This window comes from Oncorhynchus mykiss, chromosome 26, assembly GCF_013265735.2.
Source record: "Oncorhynchus mykiss isolate Arlee chromosome 26, USDA_OmykA_1.1, whole genome shotgun sequence".
Lineage (NCBI taxonomy): Eukaryota > Metazoa > Chordata > Actinopteri > Salmoniformes > Salmonidae > Oncorhynchus > Oncorhynchus mykiss.
This window is the reverse complement of record NC_048590.1, coordinates 23,229,527-23,245,040: the sequence shown is the minus strand read 5'-3', so window position 1 is coordinate 23,245,040 and position 15,514 is coordinate 23,229,527. Positions and strand designations below refer to the sequence as shown.

Here is a 15,514-nt window from a genome sequence, read left to right as displayed (position 1 = left end):
ATGTCCCTTTGTAGCTTGTTTTTGGTTGCAGGTTCAGAAATAGCTGAAGAACTGCAACATTTACCTGGAGCGAACTCTGCAAATAGCACTGCTGGGTGATTTGAAAAGTCATAGTCAATCGACCAAATATATAATAATACTCTTAGCAAAAATGTTTATCTTTAATTTACAATCTGTAGAAACGATGAGAATAGAACGTTTCAGAACTTTTGTGAAACACCACAGCACAGTTGAAAATATATGGCAAATAGAAATCAAAACAGGATGGTGTTCAGAGATAGATGGGAGGGGTTGAGGGTAGCTGAAGGATGGGACTAAAAACAAACAAAAGATAGTATATTTTACAATAGTTGTGTCCGTAAAACGTATATAGTATTTATAAGCTGGAAGTAGAAACCTAAGTGTTGTTGTCCATTAGTTTACTCCAATTAGGGGAGGTAGGGTTATTACATACATGCATACATGCATACATACATACATATACAATCACACATATACATACACACTCATTCAAGGGTTTTTCTTAATTTTTAAGACAATTGTAGAATATAAGTGAAGACATCAAAACTATGAAATAACACATGGAATCATGTTGTAACCCAAAAAGTGTTACAGAAATCAACATATATTTTATATTTGAGATTCTTCAAAGTAGCCATCTAGTAGCCCTTTGCCTTGATGACAGCTTTGCACACGCTTGGCATTCTCTCAACCAGCTTCATGAGGTAGTCACCTGCATTTCAAATAACAGGTGTGCCTTAAAAGTTCATTTGTGGAATTTCTTTCCTTCTTAATGCGTTGGAGCCATTGTGTTGTGACGTGACAAGGTAGGCATGGTACAAAGAAGATGGTATTTTATCAAATAGGTCCATATTATGGCAAGAACAACTCAAATAAGCAAAGATAAACAACAGTCCATCATTACTTTAAGACATGAAGGTCAGTCAATACGGAACATTTCAAGAACATTTATAGTTACTTCAAGTGCAGTCGCAAAAACCATCAAGCTCTATAATGAAACTGTCCCGCATGAGGACCTCCACATGAAAGGAAGATCCAGAGTTTCCTATGCTGCAGAGGATAAGTTCAATAAAGTTAACTGCACCTCAGATTGCAGCCCAAATAAATGCTTCAAAGTTCAAGTAACAGACACATCTCAACATCAACTGTTCAGGGCTTCATGGTCAAATTGCTGCAAAGAAAACACTACTAAAGGACATCAATAATAATAAGAGACTTGCTTGGGCCAAGAAATGCGAGCAATGGCCATTAGACAGGTGAAAATCTGTCCTTTGGTCTGATGAGTCCAAATTTGAGATTTTTGGTTCCAACCGTTGTGTCTTTGTGAGACGGTTGGAGAGTAGGTGAATGGATGATTAATTATGGGCAGTGAGAGAGAGTATGTGAACAGATGATCTCCGCATGTGTGGTTCCCTCTGTGAAGCATAGAAAAGGAGGTGTGATGGTGTGGGGGTGCTTTGCTGGTGACACTGTTGGTGATTTATTAGAATTCAAGGCACAATTAACCAGCATGGCTACCACAGCATTCTGCAGCGCTACACCATCCCATCTGGTTTGCGCTTAGTGGGACTAGCATTTGTTTTTCAACAGGACAATGACCCAAAACACCTCCAAGCTGTGTAAGGGCTATTTGACCAAGAAGGAGCGTGATGGAGTGCTGCATCAGATGACCTGCCATCCACGACCACCCAACCTCAAGCCAAATGAGATAGTTTGGGATGAGTTGGACCGCAGAGTGAAGGAAAAGAGGCCAACAAGTGCTCAGTATATGTGGGAACTTCTTCAAGAATGATGGAAAACCATTCCTCATGAAGCTGGTTGAGAGAATGCCAAGAGTGTGCAAAGCTGTCATCAAGGGTGGCTACTATGAAGAACCTCAAATATAAAATATATTTTGATTTAACACTTGTTTGGTTACTACATGATTCCATGTGTTATTTCAAAGTTTTGATGTCTTCACTATTATTCTACAATGTAGAAAATAGTAAAAATAAAGAAAAACCCTTGAATGAGTAGGTGTGTCCAAACTTTTGACTGGTACTGTATGTATTTACAAAAACGATATACAGTTTATGGGGGATTGTAAATGGAGACAATTACAATGATGGAAGCCACAATCTATCTGCAATATGAAAGCGTTTAACCACATACACACCTCATGTGAAACCACATCTAGCCCCAGGAGTCCCCAGCATATTACAGCTAGCATTGTAGAAGCATTGATCTCAGTATGGGAACACAGCTCCAAACAACCATCATGGGCACCTCACTGTGGTAAAGATCAGGAGAACTAGTCTGTCAAAACAAAGAGTCTGTGCATACCTCTAAGTTAGGTCTAAGTTAGATCTAACTCCTCCTAACATAGCTTCCATGCCTTTACAAATGGCTGATGCACATTGATTCCCCTGCTGAACACAAATGCCGCTCTCTCTTTCGCTCAACCTGCGATCTCTTCACCACCGAAAGACCTGATCAATTACTGCTATTGGAGGCAGACAGGTTCTCGAGTAGCTTACCCACACCCACAATTAAGTGCTTACTTAGCACTACTGCATTAGCCTTGGCACAATACAGAACTCTGCTCAATACAACGCTTTGCATTGAGTTGTGTTTGGCCTGCGGACAAACGTCTGAGGCAAGAGAATGAAACAAAGAGGGAGCCTGCCTTTACCTTAAGCTAATTGGACTTTGACAGTCATACAACCAATAGTCAAATGGAGGTCATCTCTACACAGAGGCCTGTGAATATTCAGTCCTAGATTGGGAGAGACTGGCGAGATGTTCAGTCTCCCAGAGTATCTGGACTGGTATTGATCTGCACACCGCAGGGTGGAGAATGGCTCGCCTGGGAGATTGGGATCATTCTCCTAATTCAGATAGCTCGAATCATTGTTAGGTTACGGCCACGAGGCGAGCGGGGAGAGATTACGTTGGGGTATTTCTGGTGCTTCTGCACGTAGGGCCCTAAACAAATTCAACAATCTCATTAAAAAGCTATCAAACAGCGAAGGGACGGTATAAATCACATGAGAAGCCATTAATAGAGGACACACACACATGGCTGTGAAGACGAGTGCCGGCACAAAACATTAGATGTGTAATACAATACTGCGATTTAAAGAGTGACCTGGTGTCCCACTTTCTCTCCTCTATGTTCCTTCCACCTGTCTCATCTCCACCAGTTGCCACTAACAACTGGCTGCTCTCTGAGGGGCTTTTGTTGTTCCTTTCCCCTCTTCTCTCTCTCACTGCCTATAATTATGCTTTCCATCACAAGTGATTGCAACGGCTAATTACCCCCACTCCAGCCCTCTCCCCATCTCCCTGTCCGTCAGGAGGCTATGTCAAGGGGGTGGACAAGGTATAACTCCAGAAGCACACATTCACAACCCACATTATGGCCATCCATTCAGGTGACTGACTCGGAGCAATACTGCTGATACTGTTGCTAGACAAAGAGGCTGTTCACTGGAAAGTCTATGGGGAGAGCAAGTTCAAACACATATACAGAACACATGATTCCCCATTCAACCCAGCGTTCGTTATAGTGGGTACGATAAGAAATGTGATAATGACACATTCTGTAGATATCTGACTGGCAGAGACTCATAAAGAGCTAAAATAATGTTGAGGAACTATATTTCACTTTAGGCACCCGAGTGGCGTAGCGGTCTAAGGCACCTGCATCTCAGTGCAAGAGGCGTCACTACAGTCCCTGGTTCAAATCCACGCTGTATCACATCCAGACGTGATTGGGAGACCCATAGGGTGGCGCACAATTTGCTCAGCGTCGTCCGGGTTTGACCATCATTGTAAATAAGAATTTGTTCTCCACTGACTTGCATGGTTAAATAAAGGTTAAATAAAAGAATATATAATAATAATAAATATGTCCTACCTCTGTCTCTGGTCCTGAGCAGTAGTAGTGTTGAAGAGGGCCAGGCGTATAGTGATACAGGCATATAGCCCTGCCTTACCCCATCCCCCACCAGCTTCTCTCCTCCTCCTCCCTGCTCCCTCTATTCTTCCCAGCATCCTCTAGCAGCCCGCCCCGCCTTGCCACTCCCAATGGGCAATTACTGGTAGCTAAGAGTAACTGCCTCCTATGGGTACCAATGACCTTTCACCTCCTCTTTGTTTGGTTCTGAATAAATCCACCACAGGACCCCTGGATAAATCTGCTGACTGAGTGTTTCTACCAAGAGTGTGACTGTTTTTCCTCTCCTTCAATGTATTCTGCCTGGATCTATTTTGTATGTGCAGAGTGTCTGCGTGTCTACCTACCTCTCAATTGAATTTCTGAGGTGTGAACCATTCAATCCTCCCAGTCCCCAAATAGCTTTCCCAAATTCTGTTTTGTTTGGGCTGAGCCATATGAATTACAGACTTTTGACAACTTTTATTGAATTTGAATACATTACCTTGTGAATGACGACCTATCACAACAAATACATTAGAAATTCGTCCTACCTGTTCAGGGCAATTTGTATTCTGTCCCCTGGTACACCCCTAATTCAAAATGAATTGATTTTCCCATAGACATCTACTCTCACAAGTGATGTGTCGTCCCCCGAACGACACATCACCATGTCAATGTGAATCCTGACACCAGCCAGTGCCACACGCCTATTGTGTCCAAGTCCCAATTCTCTATCATCTGATTGCAGTAAAATATGTGACAGGCCTGATGACTAAACCCTGGTACAAAATCACTGTTGGTCCTTTTTAAACAAGCAGCCTTAATTAGAATAGTGACTATGAGCATCACAGTGAGGAATGACTGGAAAGCTCATAAAAACAGCACGACAGTACAATAGAGAAGTTTTCCCCCTTGTGCTTCCTATAATTAGGACATTCTAATATGTATGTCAAGAGAGGAATATCAAAGTGGCTTCTCTATGGCTGTTCTCTCGTGATATTCGAGCGTATGCAGTATCTTTGTGTAACACAACTACTGTCCATGCCCATGCTTTTCTTAATGACTTGCTGGATCTACCTGTGAAGGAGGTTGATCCGTTTCTTTCACAGCAGCACAACCATTCTAACACTTAACTTGACAACAAGGAAACAATTCTGTTTGTATTCTACAGGATATATATAAATGAGCCTATAGTTTGCTGGAAGTACAGCACCGACAAAATGAAAACAAAACTGGTGTTAACAGAGAGACAGTGGCATTGGCAGACCCCATTTCGTATTGCAGGCAACAACAGTGAAATGGATCCCAACTAATTGGCCCTAATCACGCTAGTAATTGCACTTTAGCGCTTGTTTGATTAGATATATAAAACGCCTCCTTTGTAAACCCCAATAGGATGGCTTTAATCACTTCCTTTCCAAACAAGCTGCAGTGTGTTGTCTCTGTCCTTTCAGCTTCCATCGCTGAGGTGCGTTGAACGTTGCAGCTCTCTGTCCTTTCAGCTTTCCATCGCTGCGGTGCGTTGAACGTTGCAGCTCTCTGTCCTTTCAGCTTTCCATCGCTGCGGTGCGTTGAACGTTGCAACTCTCTGTCCTTTCAGCTTTCCATCGCTGCGGTGCGTTGAACGTTGCAACTCTCTGTCCTTTCAGCTTTCCATCGCTGAGGTGCGTTGAACGTTGCAGCTCTCTGTCCTTTCAGCTTTCCATCGCTGCGGTGCGTTGAACGTTGCAGCTCTCTGTCCTTTCAGCTTTTCATCGCTGCGGTGCGCTGAACATTGCAGCTCTCTGTCCTTTCAGCTTCCATCGCTGCGGTGCGTTGCAACTCTCTGTCCTTTCAGCTTTCCATCGCTGAGGTGCGTTGAACGTTGCAGCTCTCTGTCCTTTCAGCTTTCCATCGCTGCGGTGCGTTGAACGTTGCAACTCTCTGTCCTTTCAGCTTTCCATCGCTGCGGTGCGTTGAACGTTGCAGCTCTCTGTCCTTTCAGCTTTCCATCGCTGCGGTGCGTTGAACGTTGCAACTCTCTGTCCTTTCAGCTTTCCATCGCTGCGGTGCGTTGAACGTTGCAGCTCTCTGTCCTTTCAGCTTTCCATCGCTGCGGTGCGTTGCAACTCTCTGTCCTTTCAGCTTTCCATCGCTGCGGTGCGTTGAACGTTGCAACTCTCTGTCCTTTCAGCTTTCCATCGCTGCGGTGCGTTGAACGTTGCAGCTCTCTGTCCTTTCAACTGGCACTACATCTTGCTCACATTGCAAAACCTATCTGATTATTGATCCACATCCAGTCGAAAACTCCGCTCCGCACATGACAGGATCGTGTTCTAAGACCAGTCTCACACCCCACTGTTCTGTATAGTATGTATGGGTAATATGGGTAATATGGGTAAAGTATGACAAACAGACACCCAAAGAAATGGAAATGTCTACAGATGGGTTACTTGACAAGTCACGAAAACAATGCGCACGCTTCAAATGGGGCAGAAGACAGTGTGTTGTTTTATCTGGTTCTTGATACCCATCGGTCTTGTTTTGAGGTGTTTTAACTATGCTAATATTGCAAAAAAAATCACTAGCTAGCTAACCAACAACCGTAACGTTGTATTTGCTCACATCTACAAGCATTTCGCTACACCCGCAATAACATTTGCTAAACACGTGTATTTACCAATACATTTGATTTGAAAGACAATAAGTGCTAATTGTGCAAATCTACTTGTTTTCAATAAACATCGGAGACAAAATATAGTTTACATGGTGTCTGTTTTGCCTCATAGTTGCACAAAACTAAACAACCAAACAGTCTATATGATGGAGACTAACAGGGGGTGGGGGGGTCTATATGATGAGACTAACAGGGGGTGGGGGGGGGGTCTATATGATGGAGACTAACAGGGGGTGGGGGGGTCTATATGATGGAGACTAACAGGGGGCTGGGGGTCTATATGATGGAGACTAACAGGGAGTGGGGGGGTCTATATGATGGAGACTAACAGGGGGTGGGGGGGTCTTTTACAGAGGTCAGCCATAATGGTACAGTGCCCCTTGTCCATATAGAAGCCAGTGTGAGCACAGAACACAGTGAACTATCTATTAACCCATCCTCTATGGTGCACTGCAGAGAGACATTGTCTCATTCCCAGCACCCCTCCCTCCACACTCTCTTTTACAGCACAAAGAAACAGGTGTTTGTGCACCTACAAAAATATGTTACATACTGTACGATTTGAGCAAAGTAACAAAGATGAAAATGGATCATAAAATGGGGTAATTGCTCCTGAGTCTTAAATGAGTAGGTGCATCATTACTCCTTTCATTACGTTTGGTGTGCCTTGTTAAAAGTTGCTCTGCTCCTAGGCACATGCATTTCTTTAGATCACCAACACATCCGACTGCAGTGCTATGATGCATGATTTCAACTTAACAGGCAGAGAGATATAATACAATTTGCTGAGGATTTACTGCACCTCCATGCCTGTGTACTTTCAAAGTAGCCACCATTTGCCTTGATGACAGCGTTGCACACTCTTGGCATTCTCTCAACCAGCTTCATGAGGTAGTCACCTGGAATGCATTTCAATTAACAGGTGTGCCTTGTTAAAAATGTATTTGCAGAATTTATTTCCTTCTTAATGCATTTGAGCCAATCAGTTGTGTTGTGGCAAGGTAGGGGTACAGAATATAGCCCTATTTGGTAAAAGACCAAGTCCATATTATGGCAAGAACAGCTCAAATAAGCAAAGAGAAATGACAGTCCATCATTACTTTAAGATCAGTCAAGAGCTTTGTGCAGTTACAAAAACCATCAAGTGCTATGATGAAACTGGCTCTCATGAGGACCGCCACAGGAAAGAGTTACCTCTGCTGCAAAGGATAAGTTCATTAGAGTTATCAGCCTCAGAAATTGCAGCCCAAATAAATGCTTCACAGAGTACAAGTAACAGACACATCTCAACATCAACTGTTCAGAGGAGACTGCGTGAATCAGGCCTTCATGGTCAAATTGCTACAAAGAAACCACTACTAAAGTGATCATCGCCGCTGTGGAAGTGGGTGAGTGCTATGGTCCCATGGTTTCTCTTGACTCACCCGGCTCCAGGATAGATTTTGACTCTTCAAACATACCCAAGTCGCTATATGCGATCCCTGACTCTGCTTCTGGTACGCAAGCTGTTTAAATTAGTTCCCTGCATCCAATGCAGGCGGGAGGTATTGTTAATTGCGCTACCGAACTGCCCCTAATCAAAACTAAACAAAACGGCCTAAACTCAGCCATCAGAAAACACAGAAAATTGTACTTTTTTCAATGTGTCAATCACTCTCGAGTCATCTGGGACCCACGAGCTAAGCCCAAGGGACTACTAGGGGGGCACTTGAACATTCGTAGTGTCATTCCAAAAAGTGATCAAATTCAACATCTACTCACAGACTCCAACCTTGACTTCCTCTGCCTCTCAGAGACATGGCTCCATAAAAACTCTCCATATGCTGTTTTGATTGTGATTGGCTACAATTTTTCAGGAGAGACAGGATTGAAGGAAGAGGAGGGTGTCTGATGATTTACATTAAAGAACATGTAAACAAATTGAGTGGTCATGTGATAATGAACTAGAATGTATTGGCCTGAACGTTACACTGTCTCCCCAAATGTCTTTTACCCTTATTGGAATGTATAGGCCACCTTCCACCAAAAGTGTTTTTTTTTTAAAAATCTGTTTAATAACATGCTTAGGGAATGTGACTTTGGGAAAGAGGTCATCTTAATGGGAGATTTTAACATTAATTATGAAGACAAGTTTTGTAGGAAAACCCTCAAACGGATCACTAATACCTTTGACCTTACACAGCTAGTTAAAGGACCAACCAGGGTGACTTGTTGCTCTAAAACAGATTGATTTGGTGTTCAGTAATAAACCAGAGAGAGTAACTAAATCATTCAATATGGTTACTGGGCTGTCTGATCATAATCTGACACTTATAGCCAGAAAGCTGTCTAAGAGCAGGTTTAACCCTCTTCTGTTAGAAAGCCGGATCAACTAAGAATACCTAAGAGTGAATTAAGCTATTTTGAAAACGCAATTAAGGGAATTAACTGGAATGATCTCGTGGAAGCTGATAGTCAGGTTTTTCTATCCACAATCCAGACTACAATAAATGGTTTCCTAAAGAAAATCAAATCCAAATCTGGCCAAAAGAGCTCTCTTCCTTGGCTAAATGGAGAAATCTGGAAATTGATGAAAGAATGAGATTATGCTCTAAAAACAGCCCTAAGATCCAAATTAGAGCATGACAGACGTAGGTTTACCATGTTGAGAAATAAGGTGATGAAAGAAATCAGACAGGCCAAGGTAAACTTTTTTATTAACATAATTGGTGAAGCAAAGGGAAATTCTAAACTGATCTGGGAGAATCTAAAAAAGTTAACAGGGAAAGACCATAGTAACACTGCAAAAAGACTAGAAATCATGGTGAATAACAATCTAACACAGGATGCGGTCGAAATAGCAACAGCCTTCAAAGCCTACTTTATTGACTCTGTCAAGGTACTGACACAGAACCCCTCCACTAGTTTCTTGGGCTCAGTGCTAGTAAATGATGCTTCATCATAAGGGAGGTTTCTGAGTCAAAGGTGAACAAGGTGATTAGCTCGCTAAAGAACTCTAAAGCCAAAGATGTGTTTGTAGTTTTTAAGAAAGGTAGAGTCCAGCCCAAAGAGTCACTCATTGGCCTCATTACTAAGGTCACCAACACATCTATTGGTCTCGGGGTGTTTCCAAGGGTATGGAAGTCGGCCATAACAACGGCCATCTTTAAATCAGGCGACCCTGCTGACGTGAGTAACTACAGGCCCATTAGTATACTACCTGTGGTGTCAAAGGTTGTTGAAAAGTATGTAGCACAACAACTGATTGCCCACCTCAACTACAGCCCCTTCACATTACACTCCATGCAGTTTGGCTTCAGAGCGAAACACTCCACAGAAACGGCCAACTGCGTTCTTCTGGAAAATGTGAAGTCCAAGATGGACAAAAGGGGGGGGTTGTTGGGGCTGTGTTTCTGGACCTAAGGAAGGCTTTTGATACTGTTAACCATGAGATTCTCATCACAAAATTGTCCAAGATCAACTTTTCACCCGATGCCTTGAGATGGATGAAATCATACCTTGAAGGTAGAACTCGGTGTGTCAGAGTGAGCAATGAGCTGTCTCTTAGCTATGATGTGTGCGTGCCCCAAGGGTCAATACTGGGGTCCCTCCTGTTCAGCCTGTACATTAATGATCTGCCTTCTGTCTGTACTGGGTCTGAAGTTCACATGTATGCAGATGATACAGTGATATATGTGCATGCAAAGAGCAAACAACAAGCTGCACAAGAACTCACTACTGTAATGGTCCAGGTTACAAAGTGGCTCAGTGACTAGTGTTTGCATCTCAATGTGAAAAAAACTGTTTGCATGTTCTTCACAAAGAGGGCAACAGATGCTACTGAGCCAGATGTCTGTGTGTCAGGGGAGAAGCTCCAGGTGGTATCTGGTTTTAAGTACCTTGGCATCATACTGGATTCCAACCTCTCTTTTAAAAAGCATGTGAAAATAACCAAATTCAACCTAGCTAATTTCCGATTTATACGAAATTGTTTGACTACAGAGGTAGCAAAACCGTACTTCAAATCTATGATACTCCCCCACTTAACATACTGCTTGACTAGTTAGGCCCAAGCTTGCTGTACAACATTAAGACCTATTTTGTCTGTCTACAAACAGGCTCTCAAAATGCTTGATAGGAAGCCCAATAGCCATCATCACTGTTACATCCTCAGAAAATCTTGTGCAATACACCAATGTGCAATACATGTCTTGTATTCAAGATCCTAAATGGCCTGGCTCCCCCTCCACTCAGTATTTTTGATAAACAGAAAACCCAAACACATGGCAGCAGATCCACAAGGTCTGCCATGAGAGGTGACTGTATTAAGGAACTGTATTTTGACTGTATTTTTCCCTTAAGGAAAAACACCTTTAGTAAATCCGTTCTCTCTGTGAGAGCTTCCCATGTTTGGAATACACTGCCATCAGACACACATAACTGCACCACATATTACACTTTCACAAAATGCTTGAAGACATGGCTAAAGGTCAATCAGATTTGTGAACATGGTCCCTAGCTGTGTGTTGCTGCTTTCCATGTCTGTTGTCTGTAGCTTGTGAGGTGTGGAAACACTTTGTTGCCTTTATGAATTTTGTCTTGCTGCTTTTTGTTCTATGTTGCTCTGTCTGTATGTTACATCTTGCTTTTCCTATGTTGCTCTGTCTGTATGCTATGTCTTGCTTGTCCTATGTTGCTCTGTCTGTATGCTATGTCTTGCTTTTCCTATGTTGCTATTGTCTATATTGTAATTGTTTTTAATAACCTTCCCAGGGATTGCGGTTGAAAATTAGCCGTCTGACTAAAACCGGCACTTTTACTGAAACGTTGATTAATGTGCACTGTCCCTGTAAAAAATAAAATAAACTCAAACTCAAAGGACACCAATAAGAAGAAGAGACTTGCTTGGGCCAAGAAACACAAGCATTGGACATTAGACCGGTGGAAATCTGTCCTTTGGTCTGATGAGTACAAATTTGAGATTTTCGGTTCCAACCGTCGTGTCTTTGTGAGACGCAGAGTGGGTGAACGGATGAGCATGGAGGAGGAGGTGTGATGGTGTGGGAGTGCTTTGCTGGTGACACGGTCTGTGATTTATTTAGAATGCAAGGCACAATTAACCAGCATGGCGACCACAGCATTCTGCAGCGATACACCATCCCATCTGGTTTGCGCTTAGTTGGACTATCATTAGTTTTTCAACAGGAAAATTAACCAAACACACCTCCAGGCTGTGTAAGGGCTATTTTACCAAGAAGGAGAGTGATGGAGTGCTGCATCAGATGACCTGGCCTCCACAATCAACCGACCTCAACCCAATTGAGATGGTTTGGGATGAGTTGGACCACAGATTGAAGGAAAAGCAGCAAACAAGTGCTCAACATATGTGGGAACTCCTTCAAGACTGTTGAAAAAGCATTCCAGGTGAAGCTGGTTGAGAGAATGCCAAGCGCGTGCAAAGCTGTCATCAAGGCAAATGGTGGCTACTTTGAAGAATCTAAAATCAAAATTATATTTTGATTTGTTTAACACTTTTTTGGTTACTACATGATTCCATATATGTTATTTCATAGTTGTGATGTCTTCACTATGATACTACAATGTAGAAAAGAGTAAAAATAAAGAAAAAACATTGAATGAGTAGGTGTGTCCAAACTTTTGACTGGAACTGTATATGTTTGGGTAGGAGATATGAATAAAACAATAGGTTCCACACAGCACCTGATTGGGTGAAAACTCCTTGAAGGCCAATTATCCCCAGAGAGCATCTACAGGCAGATATCTAATACAGTTTGTATGTTCCCTGCATTTCCCTGCACCATCATTACAGTTAGCATCCATGGTTATTGTTTTACTTCTTTACTATGAACATTGTTTATATGGTTTTCCTTGAAATATTTTCACTCCAGGTGAAATCTTGGATTAACAATAAACACATTTATAATAGACTATAATTAAGTCTGTGGAATATTCCCATATATACTGTACATACACAGTAAGCAAGGTTGGCGTATTGAGGGAAGATTTGTCTTCCTCTTCAGCAGCCCTTGTGTGTGTGTGTGTGTGTGTGTGTGTGTGTGTGTGTGTGTGTGTGTGTGTGTGTGTGTGCGGGGGGGGAGTTGTTAAATTTAGAGCCCTTTGTCTGGCCCTTGAGTTACAGTCAGGCACACAACTTCCTGCAGGCGATAGAGAGAAAGCTGGCATTAGTGTGAACCAGCTGAGGTCCCAGTGCAGAGGTGGACCTGCATGATGACTGCAGCAGCCTCAGGGCATGGTGATGGTACAAACTGAGACACACTCATTTCACCCTGCCACTGGCCCATCAAGGTTGAAGCATAGCACACAGAGATTCAGTCATAATATAATAATTAATACATGGACCCATACAGTCATTATCAGTCCCTGCACCACCATTCCACTGTGAACCTCTTATCCCTGGTACAGTATTAGCTACCAGTACCAAGACGACTAAAAGAGAATGGACACAGTCCTGAAAGTGAATGAAGGACGCAAATAAGCCAATCAAGTGGTAATGAGCAGAGAACTGAACAAGGGAAAGCGTGAAAAGCAGGGGGATGTGTTGGTCCCCGTGAGATGATCCCTCTCCTGCAGAGCCCGGTTCGCTCAGCGCTCAGACTCCGTGCCACATCTCAATAGAGTGATTTGAGAGAGACTCAGCTGGGGAAGAGCACTCACTGGCTTCCTCATATGAAGAGACTTACTGAATGTATATCTGTGGAAGAGCACTCACTGGCTTCCTCATATGAAGAGACTTACTGAATGTATATCTGTGGAAGAGCACTCACTGGCTTCCTCATATGAAGAGACTTACTGAATGTATATCTGTGGAAGAGCACTCACTGGCTTCCTCATATGAAGAGACTTACTGAATGTATATCTGTGGAAGAGCACTCACTGGCTTCCTCATATGAAGAGACTTACTGAATGTATATCTGTGGAAGAGCACTCACTGGCTTCCTCATATGAAGAGACTTACTGAATGTATATCTGTGGAAGAGCACTCACTGGCTTCCTCATATGAAGAGACTTACTGAATGTATATCTGTGGAAGAGCACTCACTGGCTTCCTCATATGAAGAGACTTACTGAAGCTACAGCTTCAAAATAGTCTGTGACGCCTTCCTTGTTTGGCTGACAAATTCCTCCATTTACCTCTCCTCCGTCGCTCACGAGTGAGGGGACTTGGACTGGGTCCCTGCCGATTCCTGTGCCTTAGGGCAGAGGAGACGGAAGCGAGGCAGGGAAGCATTCAGTAAGGCAGGGACCACCACATCCCACTGTGTGAGGAGCAGAGGCCTGAGGAATACTAATGGCTGTACCTCAAGCCCTAAGTGCTGCCCATTGTGTTTATTCCAGGGAAAGCAAACCGGCTTAAACAATGGTGGAGCCGAACAGAGCAGAGCCCACAGTGTTTTTCCAGGGTGCTTTACAACGCTAGCAACAGTAACTCTCTAGCATATCGTTGGCTGATAAGTACTGCCATATGGATTTTACTACTGGAATTCAGAGCAGCGGAGCATAGTCAATCGCCATGTCACATCGTAGTCACAATCTTCTTGGAATATAAATTGTACCCTATATTGATGCCATCACTAATATTATCATTAAAGTAGTATGTCATGGGGATGGGATGGCAAACATCATCATGGTATTTAACTGCAACAAATCGGTTTTGAAAAATCAGTTACATGGGTATTTCTAGATGCTATTGGTCCTCTAAATGTAAAGCTGAGAGGAGAGTAGAGAGCAGCACGAGTGGGCCTGTGCCCCTTCTTCTGTTGGACAGTGGTGAGCCGACGCCTTACAACACATTTTAATGACTTGCTTTATCAAGCATGTCAGAGTCATTAAAGATTAAATTAAAGTCACGAAACGTAGTCAGCTGGAAAAATTAGACTTTAAAAAGGAGAAATTCAGGGAGAAGTTCCTCTGGAGTAAGTTAATTTGTCTGAGGCCAATAGTCCACACGGCACGCACACTGGGTGGGTTAAGTTTCTGGGCTAGCTGTGTGTTTGTAATGCCCTGGTCTGCTCTGGATTAATATACACTTTTCTTTATCAGTATCACTCACAACGGATGGCTTTAGGTCTGATTCATTTAAATGTCTTCTTGAAAGGAAGCAAGAAACTCTTCATGGGCAGAGTGAAAAGGGCCTTGGAGCTCTCACAGAGAGAACAAAGTGCAGTGGAAGGAATCTTTTGCTTTTAAAGATGAAGTCCTGGCTACCTGCTGCTTGCCACTTCCTGAGTAAAATTGTACTTTGTATTAAAGGCTGCTTTGGTAAAGGGCACTCAGCACAGTCTACACTTCAGAGAAATAAGACCATAATGTTTTTTTCACAGGACAGACTGTTTCCTCTCATAAGTTGTATTTTGTTCTCGCTACACCACACCAGACTGCACATTCCAATCTTCTTGAGGTTCTGAAAATATGCCCAATCTAAGTGCTAAGGTCGTCACATGGCGATAGTACGATACCTGATTTTCCATGACAAAAAGGATAACACAAAACACTTCGGTTCTTTAGCGTTGTCGACCCCGCCCTGTGCAACTGGGTACTGGACTTCCTGACGGGCCGCCCCCAGGTGGTGAGGGTAGGCAACAACATCTCCACCCTGCTGATCCTCAACACTGGGGCCCCACAAGGGTGCGTTCTGAGCCCTCTCCTGTACTCCCTGTTCACCCACGACTGCGTGGCCACGCACGCCTCCAACTCAATCATCAAGTTTGCGGACGACACAACAGTGGTAGGCTTGATTACCAACAACGACGAGACGGCCTACAGGGAGGAGGTGAGGGCCCTCGGAGTGTGGTGTCAGGAAAATAACCTCACACTCAACGTCAACAAAACTAAGGAGATGATTGTGAACTTCAGGAAACAGCAGAGGGAACACCCCCCTATCCACATCGATGGAACAG

At 43.2% G+C, this 15,514-nt stretch overlaps 1 protein-coding gene across 4 annotated transcripts in view; it reads right to left on the bottom strand.

The window, feature by feature from the left end:
• LOC110506433 (amyloid-beta A4 precursor protein-binding family A member 2) overlaps positions 1-15,514 on the bottom strand; it is an 85,997-nt gene that overhangs the window by 21,762 nt on the left and 48,721 nt on the right. Inside the window, exon 1 of one of the 4 annotated variants that reach the window (XM_036964550.1) lies at positions 3,920-4,025. The exons of the other annotated variants lie outside the window; for them this stretch is intronic. The gene's annotated coding sequence lies outside the window, so the exon portion shown is untranslated. Of the gene's footprint in view, positions 1-3,919; positions 4,026-15,514 lie in introns of those variants that run through there. 4 annotated transcript variants of the gene reach the window in all.